This window comes from Bos taurus, chromosome 1 (assembly GCF_002263795.3).
Source record: "Bos taurus isolate L1 Dominette 01449 registration number 42190680 breed Hereford chromosome 1, ARS-UCD2.0, whole genome shotgun sequence".
NCBI lineage: Eukaryota > Metazoa > Chordata > Mammalia > Artiodactyla > Bovidae > Bos > Bos taurus.
The window spans coordinates 78,990,710-79,011,922 of record NC_037328.1 but is presented as its reverse complement, the minus strand read 5'-3'; the positions used below and the strand labels follow the sequence as shown (position 1 = coordinate 79,011,922).

The window sequence follows — 21,213 nt, the reverse complement described above, 5'->3', positions numbered from 1 at the left end:
ACCTGAAGCAGAGAAGTATTTTGGTAACATGCAAGTATTGAAGTGTCTATAGTACGCCATGTCCAAGGACGTTCTTATCTAGTGCCTTCTTAAATCCCCAGCTAGTATGTAGCAGGAGGGCTTTCTCCAGTTTCCTGGTCATTGATGGGGTGCATTTCTCACTACACTACGCTGCCACTGTTACCTGGCTCTGAAGGAGTCAAACTACTAGTAGCGTCTGTCACTGCCTCTTACCTGCTCCCAAAACATCTCTAAAAGACATAATCTAAGGCTATCACAACAACAAAACCCTTACAAATACAGGAAATGAGTTAGTCTTTTGAAACCCAGGACCTATGGTACCTGCATTCCACTGTCTTGGGGAACCAGTGTAAATGAATTAGAACTTGGCAGAAGATTTCATTCTTCTTGAGTTTGTCAAGAAAATGGAGACCAGTTTAAAATAAAAATAAGAAAGCATAAAATTTGTTTTATGTGTTTAAGAAAGCATAAAAATTTTAAAATTTGCAAGATGTGTGTTTTCTTCTGCAGATAACCAGTTGATATCTGTACTTCCCAGCTAACTCTGCTGTGTTCTCTGTAATCTTCTGGAAGTCTTAGCCAAAAAGAGGCGAAGTAGTCACTATGGTGTTCCTAACTGCAGGCCCTATAGGATAGCACCTTTGTGGAAGATTTGATATCAGTATTGAAAGTTCTGTAAACATTTCTTCTGATGAATACTTTGATTATCTCTTTGGTATTTTCTTTACATGATCTTGAACATATATATATATTTTTTTAGTGTGTTGGAGTCTAGTTGATTTACAATGTTCTGTTAGTTTCAAGTGTACAGCCAAGTGAATAAATTATACATACACATATATCTGTTCTTTTTTAGATTCTCTTACTATATAGGCCATTGCAGAGTGCTGAGTAGAATTCCCTGTGCTATATAGTAGGTCCTTATTAGTTATCTATTTTATATATAGTAATTTAAACATAATTTTAATTATACAGGCCTCTGAGCAAATTGAGGTTTGTTGGTACTGCCTCATATTTGCAGGAGTTGCAATTTATAAATGAGTGAAAATTTTGGTGTCACATTAATATGGTTTTCAAAGCTAACACTCATCATATACATCGAATAAGAAGAGATCATGTATGAGCAAGGCCAGTGAGGGAACGTATAGACTGTGAAACTCTTCTATGAGCAGATCAGACCTATATGCCATTTGTGGTATTTAGATTTTATACTCGTTTCTATAAGAAGAGTTACTAAAAAAAAAAGATGGTAGCCAAAAATATAGGAATGGCTCCTGTCCATCTTTTTGTTCCTCTCTAGTCTATAAAATGCCCCTGCAAAAAAAATCCTTTCTTATATACTTGATGTATTTTCAGGGATAACACGTCAGAAAAGAATGTACTGTAGACAGGTGATAGCATAATTTTTGGTAGCTCTGTTAGACAGAGATCTGTTTGTTCATTTAGAAGCTACAGGTTTTATATTAACTTTCCTCCAAATGCAAATTGTTAAATATTAATAAAATACTTTTTGAAAAGTGGTTAACTATGCCCCTGCTTCCCCACTGAAACTAATTTGAATGTACAAAGAAGAGTTTAAGCAAGGCTGGAAAGGTTATGAAAAACTGCTCTTGAGAAAGGAATTTTGTATATATCTATCATCTGTGTATTATCTATCATCTATTATCAGTCATCTATTATCTATCTATCTATTCATCTATCTTTTAAAATTATTTAAGTGGATTTGGTGAGGAAAAAAGGATAAAAACTTCTCAGATAGCCTTTGGATGATAGAGAAGTAAATATTCTGAGAGCATACTACAGAAATTTAAAATAATCTTATGGTAATAATTGATGTCAGTGTCAGTAATGAAGAAAGAATAACAGTTTAAATAAATAATTAGGCTTGACGGTAGCTGTGTCAACAGGTACCCACTTAATGAGTGTAATCATTGTTTTTCTCGGCTTTCAACGTTGATCCACTGACTGCGGTGTGTTCCCTGTCCCACTTCCAAACCAAATCTATTTAAAGCTGTACTTCATGGAATCTGAAACTGTATACCCTGTTTACTATTTAGAGCTGATACCCAATGTTCTTTAACAGGGAAGATCTTACTTGAGTAAGAACAAGCTTCTGGCCTTTGGTAGACCGTTGATTATCCTTGTTTTCCATGGGGTGATTCATTAGCGAGGATGAATAATGCCCAATTAATTCTCACAGACTTGTCTCTATTGCTAGAGTGAATTGGTTATTATAATTTGATGGAAACAGCTCTAGTCTGCCTTAAATCAAATAAATCAGCTATTGTTATTTGAGGTGGAGTTAGAGACAGTAGTTATAAGTGAAATTATGTTCTTAGTTACCTGAATAGAATCTCATTGTTTGCGGGAGTGAAGTAAAGCATTATGGATTATGTTCTATGAACCAGGTGTCATGAGAATCTATTTCTACTCCCAGCTCTGACTGTATCACCTTGGGCAAGTCATTTTCCCTCTTTGAGGTCTATTTCAGCATCTGACAATAGATAGAGTTAGACCAGTTGGTCATGGTGTTATTTCTAGTTAAATATCCCAATGTTAATTGCTATGATTTTATTTCTTGGTCAGTTCTTTCTTCCTCCTGCTGCTACTTTTCCAAAGTCATAGAGAGTCTAATGTGAAAATTGTTTTTTTAGCTTTTAATTCTTTTACATACCTGAAAGGCAGTTAATGATTTGAATTTTAGATTGGACAGTGATTGGACATTTATGCATTGGTTGTGTCTACCCTAGCAACATTCATTTTCTAGTTAGAAATCAAAAAAGTCCATTTTCCTCTATGTTTTTCTGCTCCATAATTTCGGTCTCAGTTTTAGAGGCTCTGGTAAACTTCTCAACTAGCCATATAAAGAGGTTCCTCTTCTGTTGTTTGACTTTTCTGGGATTGCGTCAGTGACCTGTAAGGAGAGGTCAGAATATCAAAGACAGAGGGGGCATTGAGAACCAGTCTAGACAAAATTTTACAAATGAATTTATTTGCAAAGAAGAAATGGAGACACAGATGTAGAGAGCAAACATACAGATACCAAGTAGGGGAGATGGGGAGGGATGAATTGGGAGGTTAGGATTGACATATATACACTACTATGTATAGAATAGATTACTAAAGTATACATCTGTGGCGGAATCATGTTGATGTATGGCAAAACCAATACAAAATTGTAAAGTAATTAGCCTCCAATTAAAATAAATAAATTTAAATAAAAAAAAATGATAATGAGAACCTACTGTTCAGCACAGGCATCTCTACTCATTGTTCTAAGTGAGAAGGATATCTAAAAAAGAGGGGCTGTATATATATGTAGAACGGATTCACTTTGCTGTACAACAGAAAGTAACACAACATTGTAAAGCAACTATACTCCAATAATAAAAATTAAAAAAGAACCAATTTAGCCAAATCCTTTCATTTCAGAGATGGAAATTTTGGGCTCAGGGAGGGAATCTGATTTGTCTGAGGTACTAGTGGCAGATCCTGGGCTAGAATTCTTTCTTCTGACTCCTTAGTTGCTGTTTTAGGAAAGGAATCTCTATATGTGAAATGTCGTTTCTCTTCCCAACATTTAAAAGGACATTATCTTTCAGGCAAAACCAATCACATTGCCAACTCAGGGATATGAGATGCCCTTCAAATATGTGGATGGCATACCTTTTCGTTCATTCTGTGAAGCATGAGATAGATGATTCTGGCTGCCTCTGCTCTCTGTGTTTGTTAGGAGTCTGTGGTTCCCTTGCAGTTCTTCTTGACCCTGACATCACCACTGTTTCCTACTGTCCTTTTCTAATCCATTGAATTATAGGAAGCTTAGGATGAGTTCCTAACTGGCTGTGTGCTGTGCATAGTTGGGAACATCAATAAAGAGAAGACAGATGCAGGATTAATATGAAGGAGGACAGGAGAGTAATAGCCAACACAGTGAAATCTAGTTCAAGGCCTGTGGTTCCCAGTTGCTGTGTTACATAAGATTAATAGCAACATCTCTCATCCTTTGAGACCTTCTTTCTGCCTTGCTCTTGTGGGACTGGGCTGGGACTGAGGAACAGCTGGAATGATCTTTTCCAAAACCAAACTAATGTTTTCATGAGATTTCCAGGTCCAGAGAAGACAGCAATAATTATCCATCAGCTGGAAGATAACTTAGAGGCAACTGGGTCTAAACACTTACCTTGTACTTCATAATACTGATGTACAGAGAGTGGAAATCATTTTACTGGGTCTGAGGTTCAAATCCTGGCTTTACCTTATTTGCTGTGACTTTGGTGAAGGCATGACCTTCCTTCCTCTGAACCTCAGTTTCTCCATCTGTGAGATGGAAAGAGGAGGAGGAGGATGAAACAGAGGATGTCAAAGGTTCCCAGAATCTTGATCCTGAGTCTCTGACTTTCCTAAGGTCCTGTAGCAAGATTTTAGCCAAGCTGAGTCTTAGATTCAGAGCTCCTTTCTCTGGTTTGGAGTGCTCATCATGAATACGTCCACCGCTCATACTTCCTAAACCGCATGCTTGTATCTTTCAGCCTTGTTTCATTAAGTAAACTTTTTCTCTCTCATTGGCAGATCCCTCTGTCAAGGGACTTGCCTAAGGCAGTCATTATTAATTTGCGTGTGTGTGTGTTTAGTGCTAAGGGAGAGGATTATGGAATATTTGGAATCTGTGAAATAGAAAATACACATCTGTATAGAATGTTGTCTACAATTTCACGAGGTTTGTAAACTCTCTAAAGGCCATACCTAGGTTCTAGGTTAAACAAAAGATGTTTTTCAGTGTGGGAAGTCTGACATGACATTTTGATAACACATATTTCCTTTGCTGTTGGATTTCTCCCACAGTTCACCTATTGTTTTGCTCTGAGTGTCAGACTCATTTATGAGTGTGACTCTGGGCATTTATATATTTCAAACTGTTGAGTGATGTTTTAATATTCAAACTCTTACTCTGCTCACTTTATTCATTTATTCACTCTATCACACAAATGTACATTTAACCCAGAATCTGCTAATCGCTATCAATTTTAATATATCATTTCACTGAATCTCATAAAATAAAAAAAATATTTTTCCCACTTTTCATATGCAGAAACTGAGCCCAGAGAGATTGCATAGTTTGCCTAATGTCATATAGCAAATGAATGCAAAGTCTGGAATCAGTCTAGATCTTCTTGAAAATACGTGACTGCATCTAGAGGTAACAGGCTTCCCAGGTGGCGCTCGTGGTAAGGAACCTGCATGCCAATGCAGGAAACATAAGACATGTGGGTTCCATTCCTGGGTTGGAAAGATCCCCTGGAGAAGGGCATGGCAGCCTACTCAGTATTCTTGCCTGGAGAATCCTATGGACAGAGACGCCTAGCAGGCTAGGGCCCACAGGATCACAAAGAATCAGACATGACTGAAGTGACTTAGCATGCACACACACAAGAGATAACAATGAATGTGAATAGGGGCAATGAAACTGTTCTATAACCTATAGAAATTCCTAGTAAAAAATAGTCAGTGGGCCCCTGAGGAGTACAGTGAATGTGTGCTCTGGGAGTTTAAAGAGGGACAAACTCATATATCCTGCATCTTTTATATGATAATTCATTAATTAAATGCTCTTCTGGTATCTTAAGGCAGGATAAAAAAAGTTGGGCAGTTGTCTAAACGGCATTATAAATAACTCATGTTTTCTCTTTTCTTGCATACTTGGATCAGGTTAGTGGTCTGAGAGTCTTCAGTTTTGTGAGTGAGTGCAGGAGGAGGTGGTGATTACAGAGTCATAGAGCCCTGATCGCACTGCAAGTTATCAACTGAGTTGGAATTTCAATGCTTTGGGGAATCCGTTTGTTGTTTTCTCCCTGTTATATTGAGCGTGGGATTTTTACCAGAGATAGACTTCTGGCCGTGCACAGATCAGCACAAATGCAGATGTGAGCAGCGAGAATTTGGATCGTGCCAAGAGGTAATGACTGCCACATGTGTGAAGCTAATCTCAGTGCCTGGTGACCCACTGTGAGTCTGTGTGGGAGCCCTGAGAATGAAGGCTGGTGTTAGACATGGAAGAGGCCTTCGAGGTTGTCAGAGGCAACACCTTCGGGTGGGAAGATGAGGCCCAGAGAAGGGGCAGCAGCGGGTTGATAGCAGAGCGAGAACCAGACTTCATACCAGTGCTCTCCAGTAATAGCGCCTTAAATTTCCTGTCTTCCTGGGGGTTCATGCCCCCACTTGACACTGGATTGGGAATTAAGTGTTATTAACTATATAACCTTGGAAGTATAACTTGATTTTTTTGGATCTCAGTTTTGTTGTCTGTAAAATGAAAATCAGACCCTATTGGCAGAACTGTTGTGAGGATAAGTGAAATACCATTGTGCTGTACACCATGCTGAGGTGTTATCTCACATATGCTTAACAGTCCTTATTATGGCCCAAGGAGATAGGTGTGCGTGTGTGCTAAGTCGCTTCAGTCATGTCGACTCTGTGTGACCCTGTGGACTGTAGCCCATCAGGCTCCTCTGTCCATGGGATTCTCCAGGTAAGAAAGAATACTGGAGTGGGGACAGGTACATGTATCCTATTCTACAGATTCTACTTCCCAGCTTCGTTTTGATACTTTTCATTTTGTTGCTTCTCGGAATTTGGTCTGAAGGCCAGGAATGTAAGCATCACCTGGGAGCTCCTTAGAAATGCAGGCCTCAGGTCCCATTCCAGACCTCCTGATCAGAACCTGCATTTTAATAAGATTTCCCAGGTAGTTCCAGGCTCATTAGAGTTTGCGAAGCAGTTTTTCCACTGAAGACCAGTTCTGAGTCTGTTGCCCATAGGCCTCTGCCGACATTGACAAGGTTGGAACCAGTATTCTGGGGCAAGCCTTCCCCATGCCTGGAGAGACAGGAGGGAGCCCTTGTCAAGCAGCTCCCTGGGAGCAGTGGAAGGCTGGGTTGCAGGAATCCAGCAGGCTTTATCTTTTCAACGCCCTTCATTTCCCCAGAAGTAGTATTCACCAGGGGTCAAACTGGGATTGGATCCCAGGCTTTGGACTCCTAAAGTCTGTGTTCTTTTCATCACACCACCATGCCTCAGTCAAGAGGAATGCTGGGCTGTGTGGACCATAACTCTTCATTCCCCATAGTGCCAGTATTTCCACGCTGGCTGTTTTACTCTATTACTCAATTCCTAAAGGGGAGGAATTAAAAAAAAAAAAAAGAAAAAAGCTTGAGTTGAAAGCCAGGATCCTGCAGCTTAATCAGTTATTTTCATTTTTTAATGAGGGAGACTATTGTGAAATAAGTAATTATTAATTACTCAAAACTAATGAAATATTTTAGTTTCCTTGCTAAAAAAGCATATGGAAGCTAAAAGAAAGCATATGGGCATTTTTCGGGAAGCATATTGGTGAATGGACAAATTCTGGCGGTGCCAGTATGCCTTTGCTGTCTGGCTGGGGCCATCCCCGCGTGCGCTGGCATCTGAGTCCTCGTGTGTTTGGAGGGATTATTTAAAATTCCCATCTGATGTGTGCCTTAGGTTGCCTCTGGAGTTACACAGCTCTGCCTCATAAATCTTTCTGCCGTGTTTTCACTCCGATGTTACTGGTGGAGTGTCACTCAGTATAAAACCTTTACCATCAGGGGGCTGCCATGTTCCTCCTTTCCAGATGTTTCTCTCTCTCTGCAGTGGGCCAAAAGGTCCTGCCCAGCTGATGGTTGGGTATAGAGACTTTGTTCACCCGATGGTTTGCCATAGCGTCCTTGGACCTCCTTGCTCCACTGAGGACCATCTGGGAGACTTCTGGGCCCCCTACTGAGTATCTGCACTGCAGATTCCTCCCTGTGAAACCAGAATGGTGATTAAGTGCAGGTCTGCTCGGGGCTGTTTATCATCGTAGGGCATGCTCCTCCTCTCCTTTTCTTTATGTCTCTTCTCTCTTACTGTGTTTGTGGATCTGGTAAATGGCTTGATGGATTGGGAGGTGGTTGAAACTCTTTTTGGCCACTCTGGTGATCCAGGCTTGTGACAGTTAGAGACAGCATGCTATGTTTGAGAAGGTACTTGGCTGAGAGTCAGAAAACCGAGGTGCAGATTAACCTGACTTAAGCAGCATTTACTTAGCACCTACGGAGAAAGGTGGCTCACTAAGACATGGAAGGAGGGAGGTGGCAGGTGTATGATGACGAACTTGATGCAGGGCCAGCCAGGACTCAGTGTGATGTGTGGGCTCAGAGATGAGACTTTGTGAGTGAGAGAATGTGGGAGTTCTTGCTACAGGAGGTTTCTTATAAAAGCAGGGGCTGCAATTGGCTTTGAAGGATGATTGAGTGGACTTTGATGAGATATTACAGGGGCTTCAGAGGGATGCTCTGGCAGGCAAGAATCAGCTTGAGGCAAGTCCCCAGAAGCAGGTGAATACCATCCCTGCCCAGAGAACTGGGCACAGATGACAGAAATGTGTAGTTGAGAGAAAGCACTTCTTTTCTGGCAGACCTGTCTCCTCATCTGCAGAGTGTACCCTTTGGACAATTTGGTTCTCAAGAAGCCTCAAGACCTCCAATTGGTCTTGAGGCTACAGCATCTCCCAAGACCTACCCTATCTCCCATCCTAAAGCCAGATAAGCATTTAGCTAAAGGTCGGTCACTCACAGTGGCGATGGAGCAGGGTCCAGAACCCATGTGTCTTATTTCTGACTTCATCACTCTCTCTGTGACCCCCCAGGGCATTAAAATGATGAGTGGCTGGGATGACAATTATTATTCTAGCCTTTAATGTGTGAAACACAGAATTTTAAAATAATCTGCAACATCAAACAAATGAGATATTTCACCATTTTGCATACCTTTTGACCCTTCCAGTGGAGACCATTCCACTCTTATAAAATGCTTCCTTCTTCCACTTTGCCTGTGTGGGCTTTGCTTTCCTGCCTGAACAACCAGAACACATCCCTCAACCTAGGGGAGCCATCTCTCTCCACCCTTTGGCTCAGTTAGCGTTGGACTTTATTTTGTATTGTCACCCTTTAATGTTTCCTCTTATCTCCCACCCCCTATCCATGTATTATGAGGGTTCTGAATCTAGGGACTTTATTCTGCTTCTCTGAATTCCCTTTCACTTCTGGCACAGCACTGCCCATATCATTCCTGATAAAGAAACAACTGTGTTCTTCAACCGTTTTCCCCTCTGCTTGGTGCTTGTTTTTGAGATGGATATGAGACTTAGAGATTTATAGAATTTCAGAATGGGAAAGGAATTTAAAAATTCACTGTCTAGTTGAGCTCCGCCCCAGGGAAGAAATGGCTTACTTTGCTGTATCTGCCCCGTGAGTGGTGGGTCTGAGAGTGGCACCCTCATCTGATGAAGCAGGAGAGGGGTGGCTGGGGCCTGAGCTCCTACTCACCCTTCGACGAGTGTTGGCCGGGTTCCTTCTTTCGATGGAGAACTTTGGGAGTAAAGGTGGTGCACGTGACGCTGCTGCCGCACGAACCAGAGGGAAGCAAGCAGACGCTTAACCGGTGATTCCTGTGATGTACCACGTGACAGGCCCATGGCAGGTGCTTTCACGTCGTTTGGTTTAGTCAATCATCATAAGCGAGAATTCCCCCACCCCCTGCGCATGGGAGACAGGTTGTAAACAGGGCATTTAACCAAAGCCCTTTGCTGTAAACACTGAAGAGTGCATGGTGGTGGATAGAATTTGGCCTGATGGGGAGAGGGCTCTTTGCACTCTCAGCTGTTCTAAGGGTAACTGATGGGGGACAACGATCAGAATTGTGGTGGGAAAACCTGTGTTTCCTGGAGTGTAAGAGAAGATTCAGTGCTCGCTCCTCTCCTCTACACATGCATCCCTGTCTTTGGAGGGATGAGACTTTCCTTCCTCCCGCTTGGGGGTTGGTAGTACTGGATTGTACTTGTTCTGGTTGCGTCTTACTCCTGCCTCTCCCTTGGCCTCCAGCCCCACTGAGTCTATTTTTCTATCACTCCTATTCATTCTTCTTCACCCGCTCTCTCCCTCTCCTGAATTAACCCTGGGTGGCCTCAGGTCCCAAAGGCTGTCCGATGGCAGACTCCCCTGGACTGGACTGTAAAATGCTGGCAGGGAAGACAGGACACAAATCTGTTAAATACACAGTAAAAATAGCTTCTGATCTATGCAACTCGGTATTAGGCAAGATGATATTAACGAGGTTTGAGTGCTGTTCTGAAATGTGGCAGCTGCACATGCATCTTGGCTGCTTTTCCTCCCTACCTCTGGCAGCTTGCAAGCAGTGTTGCCATGACACTCCTTGGGCTCTGTTTAGATCAGCTATTTTCTGAAGGAGTCCCTGACCTTCCCCACAATAGAAACCGTTGATGTGGTCATGTCAGAGCCCCTCCAGGAGCCCTGGAACTGGTGGGCCCCCCAGTTGTGACTTGGAAACTGTTGGAAGCTGTAGGTCAGGACACAGACTTTGAACGTTTAGGAACAAGAAAGGCTGTTAAATATCCTCTAGTGTCCTTTGATGAGGAGGATACTGAGCCTATTGAGTGAAAGGGACTTGTTCAAGGTCGCAGAGTGAAGTAGGGACAAGGCTGAGGCAGGAGCTTGGGTCTCCAGATTCTCTAATGCTCCCATTGTGCCACTCTTTCCCTTGCCTGAGGGCCCTTTTCAGCCCTGATGGCTGTGGATGGAGAGGAGATAGGCCTGGGTACATCGATGTCCCCAGGAATGGGCAGAGGGAGTGAAGAGAGAGGAATGAGGAAAAGAGGGTTACCAAGAGGCCTCTGGGGGCGACAGAGGCCAGAGTAAATGCCCTAAGTGCCCCTCAGCCCGCTCGAAGAGACTCTTTTCTATCAGGTTCCACAGGTTGGTCCACGGAGAAATAGATGCTTACAGAAGCAGGGGAATAACAAGGTCATGTTCTCTGTTGCTCTGAACCCTTCCCTAACCTCATATTAGACTTCACAAAACACTACCATTAAAAGCCATTGTCAGCACCACTGTCTTTGGGATACTTTATTATACAGTGTTGAGTTTTCTTTAGAGATTTCATATGTGAAATGCTCTCTTCTCCACATGATAGGAGGATCTCAGGAGACAGAAACTGTAAGTCACATGGACCCTCCTCCCTTCTCCCTTCTCCTCATCCCTCCTACCCTCCCTCCCTCCAGTCATGACATCTGGCAGAGACCTATATCACATATGATGAGCATCCAGTAAATTTTCATTGAATTGAACTTAGTCGAATTTAGATGGCCTCAACATTTTTATTAATTGATGGAGTGGGTAGCCATTCCCTTCTCCAGGGGACCTTCCTAACCCAGGGATCGAACCTGAGTCTCCTGCATTACAGGTGAATTTTTTACCGTCTGAGCCACCAGGAAGCCCAACAGATGGTGCACATTGCCAAATAAAGATTTGGGGGAATAATCGTCTCATCAGTTTAGATTCAGTGAGATTTCTTAGTTAACCTTCACAAAACTGAATACGCTGTCAAGTATTATTCTCATTTAACAATGAAGAAGTGAAAGACGCGTGACCTGCTCCAACTGAAAGAGTAAATGGTGAAATTTGATTTGCCTCTAGATTGTCTGTCTTCAAATGTTATGTTACTTCTACTCTACCCCAGTACTTATGGAGGGGTGATTGTTCCATAGACAGTGGTTCACCCTTCCATTGAGGAGTTCCAGCCTTTTAAGGTTATAACCTACCTCTTAAGAGTTTAGAAAAGTAAATATGAATTCTCGGATTTGAAACAGTGACTTCTTATGCTTTGGACCACCTCGGGCTGATTTTTTTTTTTTTTTTAATTTTTTCTCTGTAAGCCAAGGGAAAAATAACACATTTCTGTATTCTTTAATTTGCTTAGTTTGAAATAAACTTTGAAATGGTATGTAATACTCTTTGAACTTTTAATACATTTGGATCCATCCAGAATATGAGTGAAAAAGGCCTTCTGCCCTAAATGAATTGACTAATTGAGCTGTGAACAAAGTCAGACCTTGTTTTTGGTTACAAATGAAGGATGCAAGAATTTTTTGATGCTGTAGCTGAAGTCTAGGTTTTGGTTGGTATCGATGTTTTGCAGATATTTTTCAATATTTGCCATATTCATAAGATGATATACTTTATGCTTTCCTAACACTCATCAGATTTGGATGCATTTGGCTGATAACACCCTGCATCCTTTCTGAAAAAAAGCATAAATGTGGAGCCGTCTTTCTTTTTTATGTATGTGCTTCGGAAGACCACAGTTTTCTAATTTAAATTTCAGTAGGCAAAGCTTATCAGTAGTGAGCATAATATCTTGATATGTATATAGATCACATGTTTCCATTTGTGTCTAACGTTCCAGGTGTTTAAGGAGGAGAATGAGTTGAATAATAATGGTATAATGTCCAGAGAGAAAGTTGAATACATAAAACAAATATGCTTGGAATCTATTTCTGTAGTGGTGTATGTGTGAGATTAGCTCAGTCTTTTTATAAAGTTGTCTATACTTGAAAGTATATAATAACTTCAGAATTACCAGAGAAAATTGAAATCAAAACTTGGATGATTAGGGGGATGGATAACTTATCTTTTGTTTTAGAGCTGTAGGTAAAGTGAAAAGTCAAAAGAGTGTATGTTTTGGTGTTAGATGGAAACCAAATAGTATCTGTATATTTTCTTTGTGAAGAAAGCTTGGCTTGGGAATCTGAGTATTCTTTCAAACTTTCCAAATTACTTCAGCCCCACCAATGCCCATACTTTGCTTAATTTGATTGAATCAGTTTACAGTGAACAATGGCTTAGAAAACATGTTATTTATTATAAGCAATGCACATACACACTACATAAATAAAGGAAAGGAGAAAAAGAAGCAGCACTTGCATATGTGAAGCAATCTGCCTTGCTTTAGAACTGCATATGTGTGTGTCTTTTTGTTTAAGTAGATTGGGAGCACCTTGAAGATAAGAGAAATGTTTTGTACATGTTTGTGATAATGATTTTGTGAACCCAAGTGCAGTAAATCAAAACAACTTTGGTAACATCTTTTGCCTGGAGTCAATAGACTTATTCAGAATTTCTGTAGAAGTCATTCTATTACTTTTGAAATCCCTCTGCTTCATAGACTTTCTGTGGAATTACTTTAGAAATCCATCTGCCTACTTGCAAGAAAAATGGATAGTTAAGTAGTGCAATAGCCTGTTTACATACTGGCTCAAACTGTCACTGTAAGAAAAGGTTGCATATATTCTAAAATGTTACACAGCTAGGAAAAATATACACATATAATATATAGAGTGACTATATATGTACATATATATACAATCATATATATATGATCTGTTCCTTGTCACAATATTTAACCCAACATGCTATTTACAGTAATGAATCAAAATGTCAGTTTTAAAAATATGAAGTGTCAAAGTGTTCCCACGTTGCGGGAAAGTTTGATGTGACAGTTTGTTAATCATATGACTATTATATCAAACGTGTCTCACAATGTTTTCTGCTTGGTGCTCTTTCTTGTAGGCTCCTCACACTTTTTCAGTGAATTCCAAGTTCAAGTTACTAACCCAGGGAACACATTTGGGTTACGTGTCTCCCACACCTCACACAAATGCTGCTATGTTTTCCTCTACTTAAAGCTGAATGGATTTAACATCATTTCAGAGTAGTTTGATTTTGTGCCTGACACATTTATGTATAGAAGCTAGAAGAAAAAAAAAAAAAATCCCCTACTGTAATTTTGTTGTTTTCACTGCAAAACCATCACATGAAACCTTAATAGAATAGCTGTTTTGTTTTTTTCCAAGCTGGGTTTCTCAAGGTATAATTTAGATGTCCTTACTCTTTGACCTTGGGTACATTTTTGAATTTTGCTTGGCACATTGATTATACTAACTTCTTCATCCTAATAAAAGAACAGAATCCTAGAACATAAATACCATATATATGGGAAGAGGCAGCATGGTTTCTCTCTGAAGTGTGGCTATGCTTCTTACTAGTTCTGGATATATGGATCACACTCAATCTTTGGGTCTCAACTTCCTCTGAAAAATTGTTAAGATTGAAATTAGATTAGACTAGTGAATTTTTAAATGCATGCCTTCAAGGAGTCCAGAGCTCTGGGTGGATGTGTGACCTCAGATGATAGGGTACGGGGAAAGTGGTGAGGAATCCAGGCCCTTCTACCTGAGCAACCCAATCTTACATCTGTTTTTAGTTGTACATAATATTTCATTTTGAAAGAGGAAATGGCAACCCACTCCAGTATTCTTGCCTGGAGAATCCCATGGACAGAGGAGCCTGATGGGCTGCAATCCATTGGGTTACAAAGAGTCGGACATGACTGAGTGACTGAGCATGCACTATTTCATCTAAGTAAAAGGTTCTGCTGCTTAAAAAACCAACCTGCCCACCTGTTGGCAGCCACTCTACTAGGTGATCTAGCGTCAGCATTCTCTGGTTCTGCGGCCCGTTTCCTGAGAAATCACATGGCAATCGCACCAGCAGATCTTGACTCATCTGGCCTTAGGTTCTGCCTATACACCCATGCAGCCTCCATGGAAGACCTTACAATGGCAAAGCCTTCTGCATTGTGAGATTTGAGGGAAGAGCCACTAACTGAGGTCATATCTATGTCTGATTTTAATCCTTGCATCATTTTGGTCTTAGTAAACTTATTTTCCAATTGAGCAGATTTTTACATCAGCAAAAACTATCATTTAGAGCAAGTTCAGACAAAAGAAGATAAAGAAGTTTTGGCAAGTATTTTGTCTGTTTCTGGTCAAGGATGTGAATGTTATTCCTTAAACTGGAACATTTCAGACAGTTTGGGGAGGAGGCTGGGCACCCACAACTTGATATTTTAGTTCACTGTTTATCCTCCCTCCTTCTACCCCATACACATGCAACCACCACCATCTTGATCCACTATGTAGGGCATATTCCTATGTATATTTCCCAGAATGATGCGGTAGGGAAATAAAAAGTTGTGCATTACAAATCAAGGAAGAGACTGTAAGAATGACAAATGGTCAAGGGACATGACTTAGTAAGACTTTAGAAAAGCCTTTAAGTGTGAACATAATAAAATCAAATCAGGAAAAATATACCTCATAGATATAAAAGCATCCTAAAAATGGGAAGGAGGGTTAATGTCTACTTTGGTAGACATTCAGAAGCATCATTTTCAAATTTCCTCAGGGATCAAATTATGGGATTGTTTTAATTCTCCTAATATCTGAAATTGTGAAGGAAGAGGATAATCAAATCTACAATTCTATTGTGACACTTTCTTATGGTGAAATTCCCCTTTGGTAACAGAATTCATAAAAACAGTGTGAGTGCCAAGACAGAATGTTCTTTTATTAAGTCACGTATCAGCCACTGGGGATGCACCTAGGTTTATAGGGCTAGGGGGGAGGTATGACCCAAAATAAGTGTTTAGAATAATTAGAAAAAACCCAGGAGTGATTCCTGACTTGTTCCTTGAAGGATCTGGTGAGATGAGGCAAACTGCTCTAAACTAATGTTGAACTCTAGAAATACAGTTTTCAATGGAACAGAAAGTATTTTGTGTGTTGTTGCTGCTGCTGCTGAGTCACTTCAGTCGTGTCCGACTCTGTGTGACCATTTAGACTGCAGCCTGCCAAGCTCCTCTGTCTGTGGGATTCTCTAGGCAAGGGTACTGGAGTGGGTTGCCATGCCCTCTTCCAGGGTATCTTCCCAACCCAGGGACTGAACCCAGGTCTCTTGTATTTCAGGCAGATTCTTTACTGCTGAGCCACCAGGGAAGCCCCATTTTGTGTGTCAGTTCAGTTCAGTTCAGTCTCTCAGTCGTGTCTGACTCTTTGCGACCCCATGAATTGCAGCACGCCAGGCCTCCCTGTCCATCACCAACTCCTGGAGTTTACTCAGACTCACGTCCATCGAGTCAGTGATGCCATCCAGCCATCTCATCCTCTGTCATCCCCTTCTCCTCCTGCCCCCAATCCCTCCCAGCATCAGAGTCTTTTCCAATGAGTCAACTCTTGGCATGAGGTGGCCAAAGTACTGGAGTTTCAGCTTTAGCATCATCCCTTCCAAAGAAATCCCAGGGCTGATCTCCTTCAGAATGGACTGGTTGGATCTCCTTGCAGTCCAAGGGACTCTCAAGAGTCTTCTCCAACACCACAGTTCAAAAGCATCAATTCTTTGGTGCTCAGCCTTCTTCATAGTCTTGGTTAAAATAGACTAATATAAAAATACATATTCAAGGGATGGAGAGGATGACATGAGGGCAAGCCAAAATAACAACAGCACGTTTGCTCTCTTGTTTATTTACTTTACTTTTCCATGGGCTACCTCTGCCTCTCTTCTTTATCTCCTTGCTGGACCATAAGGACCAGAATTGAGAGCCTTGTCATGCTTCTTCTCTGACTCCAGTTGCCTAGAGTCACTCCTGACTCATCCATGAGCTCAGTAAATATTTACTGAATGAATGAGCAATACTGAAAGATAGCCCTTATTGAGAAACTATCATGATATTACCTGGAAAATTCTGATCTGGCCACTTCTAAACTCTCTGGGAGTTTTACTAAATACTTACTGAGTTAGGCATTATTCTGAGCACTTTGTTAACTCACTGAATCCTCACAACCACCCTCTGAGGAAGGTATTGTTATTACCACCATTTCACAAATGAAAAATTGAGATCCAGAGATGTTACACAACATATCCAAGGTCGTAGTTCATGAAAGGTAAAACTCAGGACTTGAACTCAGGTAGTCTGTCTTCAGCTGTCTTAATCACTATGGTATGTTGTCTCTGTACTATTGGTATAATTATACTGGCCTGTTCTTCCCAGCATGTTATGAGGCTGAAACAAGATGATAGGTAGGTTGAAAGTTTTAGGGAAAGGTGAACCAACTACTGAAGGTGAGAAAGCACAAAATAGCTTTAATCTAAATAGAAAATAGAAACTTGTTGAGAAAATTCAGAGAAGAAAAAGAATGATCACCTCTAACTGGGGTGAAGGGGAGGGGATTAAGGAGTTCTTGGGGTTGGCCTTGAATGAATGGGATTTTGATAAAGGGGGATGCTTTCTAAGTAAATAGAATGGACGATGGAATAGAGGCACCGATGCACAAGGTGGTGAAAAAGAAGGCATCAGTTCACTGAATGATCAGTTCACTGTTTTGAAAAGATCAGTTTAGTTTTAGCAGATTCTTTTCAAAATTGTGCATTGGGGAACAGGGAAGGGAAGGGGCTTGTGGAGGAAGAGGAGGACATGGAGAGTAAGGTAATGAATGGGAAGATGAAAAAGCATAACCAATAACTGCCATCTTCATCTCTCTGGAAGTCGACTCTAGGCACATAGATGACCCCTGCCTTACCTAGATCATGCTTTGACTCATTGCTTTCTTGTGTGTGGTCCATAAGTACTAATCCAGGGAGATACGCCTCTGAAAAGATTGGTCCCCACAAGCCTGGAGAATGCAGCATACTCTGGCGCCCTCTTAGGCATTGGCAATGTACATTATTAGCTTGTTAAATCTTTCAGGAAGCCCTGTGGGACAGCACTCAGCTGGCTTACAGTTGACTCTGGAACTTGGTTTCTCCCTTTGAGCATCCCTAGTTAACATCAGTGAGTAGACACACTCTTGGAAACCACCAGCCCACCAGCTGGGCTGATCTGTGTCCACAGTTCAAGATGCGTCTGAGAGGAGAAGGAGATCCACTCTCAGGGCAGCCTGAAGTCCCATTATGAAAGGAGAAGTTGCACAGAGCACTCTGGCCTGTAGTAATGGTTATGTGTCATTTAGAAAGAAAGCTGTGCTCAAGATAACCTTGAGAACCTGCAACCCCTCTGAAAAAGTAAGAGTGAGAAGCAGGAAGTGAAGGAGCTCTAGTTCTTGAAATGGAATGTGGCTGAGGTCGATGGTTTGCCACCATGGGACCTCCCCTAGCAGGCTGCCTTGTGAACATTTATAAGAAAACACCCTTCAGGTCAGCGAGCCAGCCCTGGAGAGGGCCAGGTACCTAGCTCACTCCCACATGTTGTATTGGTCTGAAAGGCAATGCAAGGCAGTGGAATGTAGAGTGTTCGCTCCTTGATGGAGACCATATTCGGAGTTGTGTAAAACTACCTCACTTAAGATAGTGTGTTAGTACTTAGGCATTTCTTTCCAGAACATACCTGTTACCTTTATTTTCTTTTCTCTGGTCTGACTTTAACTTTCAAGCATCACTTTTGAAATTTGTCACTCTTTGGAATCACATGGAGCCTCTCGCCCTCAGAGGTTATAATACTGGAGGTTTGAGAACACAGTGTGGGAGAATTTGTATTTCTAATAAGCTCCAAGATGATTCTGAAACTGTCAGTTTGTGGGCTCACTTTGATTAATGCGCCTTTAAAGTATAGTTCAAGACCCTTGTTTTCCAGGAAATTTAACTGATTGTCTTCACCCAAAGTGGTTTCTTTCTTCCTTTCTCTTTTTCTTTCCTTCTCTCATATTCTAAGGGAACCCATCAGAGGCCCTATCTGAATTAGGTAACTTGTCATTTATGTAAGTCTCTGGGGCTCAATTATCAACTTCTTGTGTCTGTTTAAACACTTTAGATAAGAAAGACAATTGTAAAAATTGTGTAAATGAACACAAATTCTGATGGAGACTCTCAAATCCTGAATTCACATCTTCTTATTGCTTCTTATAAGCTGTGTGTTTAGGGTCAAATCACATCTTGTAGAGTTGAGTTTTCTCATCTCTAAAATAATTATTCCATTTCTTCCTGCTACAGAAACTCATGGAAAACATCAATTGAGAGTCTGGATATTTAAAATGCTGTAAAAATACAACAGTGTTCACAGTAAATTATTGTTGGTGTTTTGTTTGTTTTGTAAAGTGTGACTCATTCACTTTATCATTAATGATGAGGCATGAAGGAAATGCTGTTGGTTTTTAATGAGATGTGGAGTAGAGGGTGGGGCTTAAGTGATGCTGAGATTTCAGGAAAGCTCTTTTCAGTTCCTGGAAATGATTCTCACACTGACAATTATAAGCTTGTGCTCAGGTCAGGAAAAGCAATGTGCATTTATATTGAACTGTTTCTTCAGGTAGACCATGATAGTGATTACGAAAATTGTGTTCATTTTCTGAACTTCTCATTGTAAACTTGAGAAGAGATGAAGTATTCATAGTGGTTGTCATTGACAGGGGTTTGTAGGGTGATTGCTGGTGAGTAAGTTTATAAATCCTTACATTTCTGTTTTCTATAACAAGAATACCTAAAACAAGAAGTGTCCTCTTCTAGGTTTTCTTAAGATAGCATGTATGTTCCTTAAGTGTCTACAGTACAAAGCCTAAATCAGGCACTGAAGAATAAAAATATGGTTAGATGTGTAATTTCTTTTTTCACGGAGTTTCCAATCCAATGGGAGGCCCAGACACGTGCGTAACTAGCTGTTTCACAGAACAAACTAGGTGACAAAAGAGAGGTTCAGGAGGCATGCTGTGGGAACCCAGAGCAGGGTTTCAGTGGGCCTGAGTCAGGGAGGGGCTCCTGAAGGAGGTGGTTTTTAAGCAAGCCTTGAAGAACTGAAAGGATTTAAGCAAACTGACTTTAGATTGGAGCAAGCCAGAGAAAGAGACAATATGTTAGTACTTAGGCTTTTCCCATAGTATTTTATAGCCAAGGTTATGGGAAAAGTATTGATGCACAGAAACAAATCTTCCGTTCTGAGGATCCGCCACTGGTATTCTGGTCCATTTGACTGTGCTTATTTTATTTCCTTTAGTATATTTGTCCCCTCTTTCTTGACAGGATATTCCTTTTTGCTGCTTCCTGCTGGCATTTTTTTGCCTGGTCATTGACCTCTCTCGCCTGCAAAGTTGGCTCACTTGCTACCATATTATCATACTCCTTTGGATAAAACCTCTTTTCTCTGATATCCTACTATTGTAATACCCCCTTCCATCCTCACTCTTGTTTTGGTTTGCAACAGTAACAATAGCCTTTAAGAAATGTCTCTGTATTGATTAGATTGACCGTTTTGTAGTTTGAAGACACTGATTTCTCTGTCTTCTCCAGGCTCTGGATTGCCAAGCCCAAAACACCCAGTCTAGGTGGTACTTAAAGATGTATAGTTCTGGCTGTGGCTGAGAGAAGATAAGGTCACGGTGAAGGGAAACATGTTGTTAAAATATGTTGGAATGAAACATCAAGTGCTGGACCTGTCTAGGAATACAGTGTACATTACATTCTGTGTTCTGAACGTTAGAAGGTTGTGATGTTCAGAACCTTACGTTTTGATACGTACAATCATGTAATATAAGTTTATATCAACTGAATCCAGGCAACCATCCACTACATTATTAATTCCAGATGAGAAAATTCATTAGGGCTCAAATTTTGTTTGAGGCCCAACTGTTTCTTAAATTATTATTACAATTATTATCTATTTTATTATCTTTTTTTTTTTTTTTTACAACTGATGGGAAGGGAAATTTAACAGCTGTGTGATTAGCAGGGCATGAAATTAAAAATGTTTTGTACAGAGTCAAGAGGTTGTTTACTAGAGAATTCCTCATGTGAGAATTAAGTATCATTTAGATTGGCCATAAGATACTCTCCTTCATCATTTAAGTTGGATTTCTCACATCCAGTCATTTGCTAAAAGTAAAGGGCCTTTTGCCTTTTCTGGAAGGAGAATACTGGCTAGGTTATCACAATGCGTCTCTAACATTGTCAGTCAAGGTAACAGCCCCATTTCTTTCACTCATAAAATAACAGTGCAAGGAAAAGAAGTTCAGCCTCACTGCTCTTAGCAAAGAATGAGTAAGTTCCAGTTTGAGGAAGTCAGGTAAATTAGAGCTAGAGCTTTAAAGTGGCTTTAGTTTTCTCCTTTCAAACCCCAAGAGTGTCACCTTTCTCTGAGTGTGACATCTATAATGTGCTGTTGATCCTTAAAGTTTCCTTTAGTGGTATGCTGTTGTTTCTTGGGTCCGTTTGCAAAAGTCCCTCTTTTGACCGAGTTCTAGAAAGTACCACCTCCTTCTTCCTTTTTGCAGGATGTGCTCTGTCTTCTGCAGAAGCAGGAGAGCATGGTGGTCAAGCACGTTAGCCGGAGTCTCTTTGCTGGAGTGTGAAGCCAGCTCATCTATTTGCTTGGGCAAGTGGCGTTTGCTCTTTGCTGTGCCTTTGCCTCATGCCCTTATTGAATGGAGGTAAAAGGCAGTACCTACCTCCAAGGTTG

General features: G+C 40.9%; 1 protein-coding gene across 10 annotated transcripts in view; it reads left to right on the top strand.

The window, feature by feature from the left end:
* The window catches only part of LPP (LIM domain containing preferred translocation partner in lipoma), a 757,855-nt gene that overhangs the window by 182,104 nt on the left and 554,538 nt on the right, over positions 1-21,213 (top strand). The window lies entirely within an intron of this gene.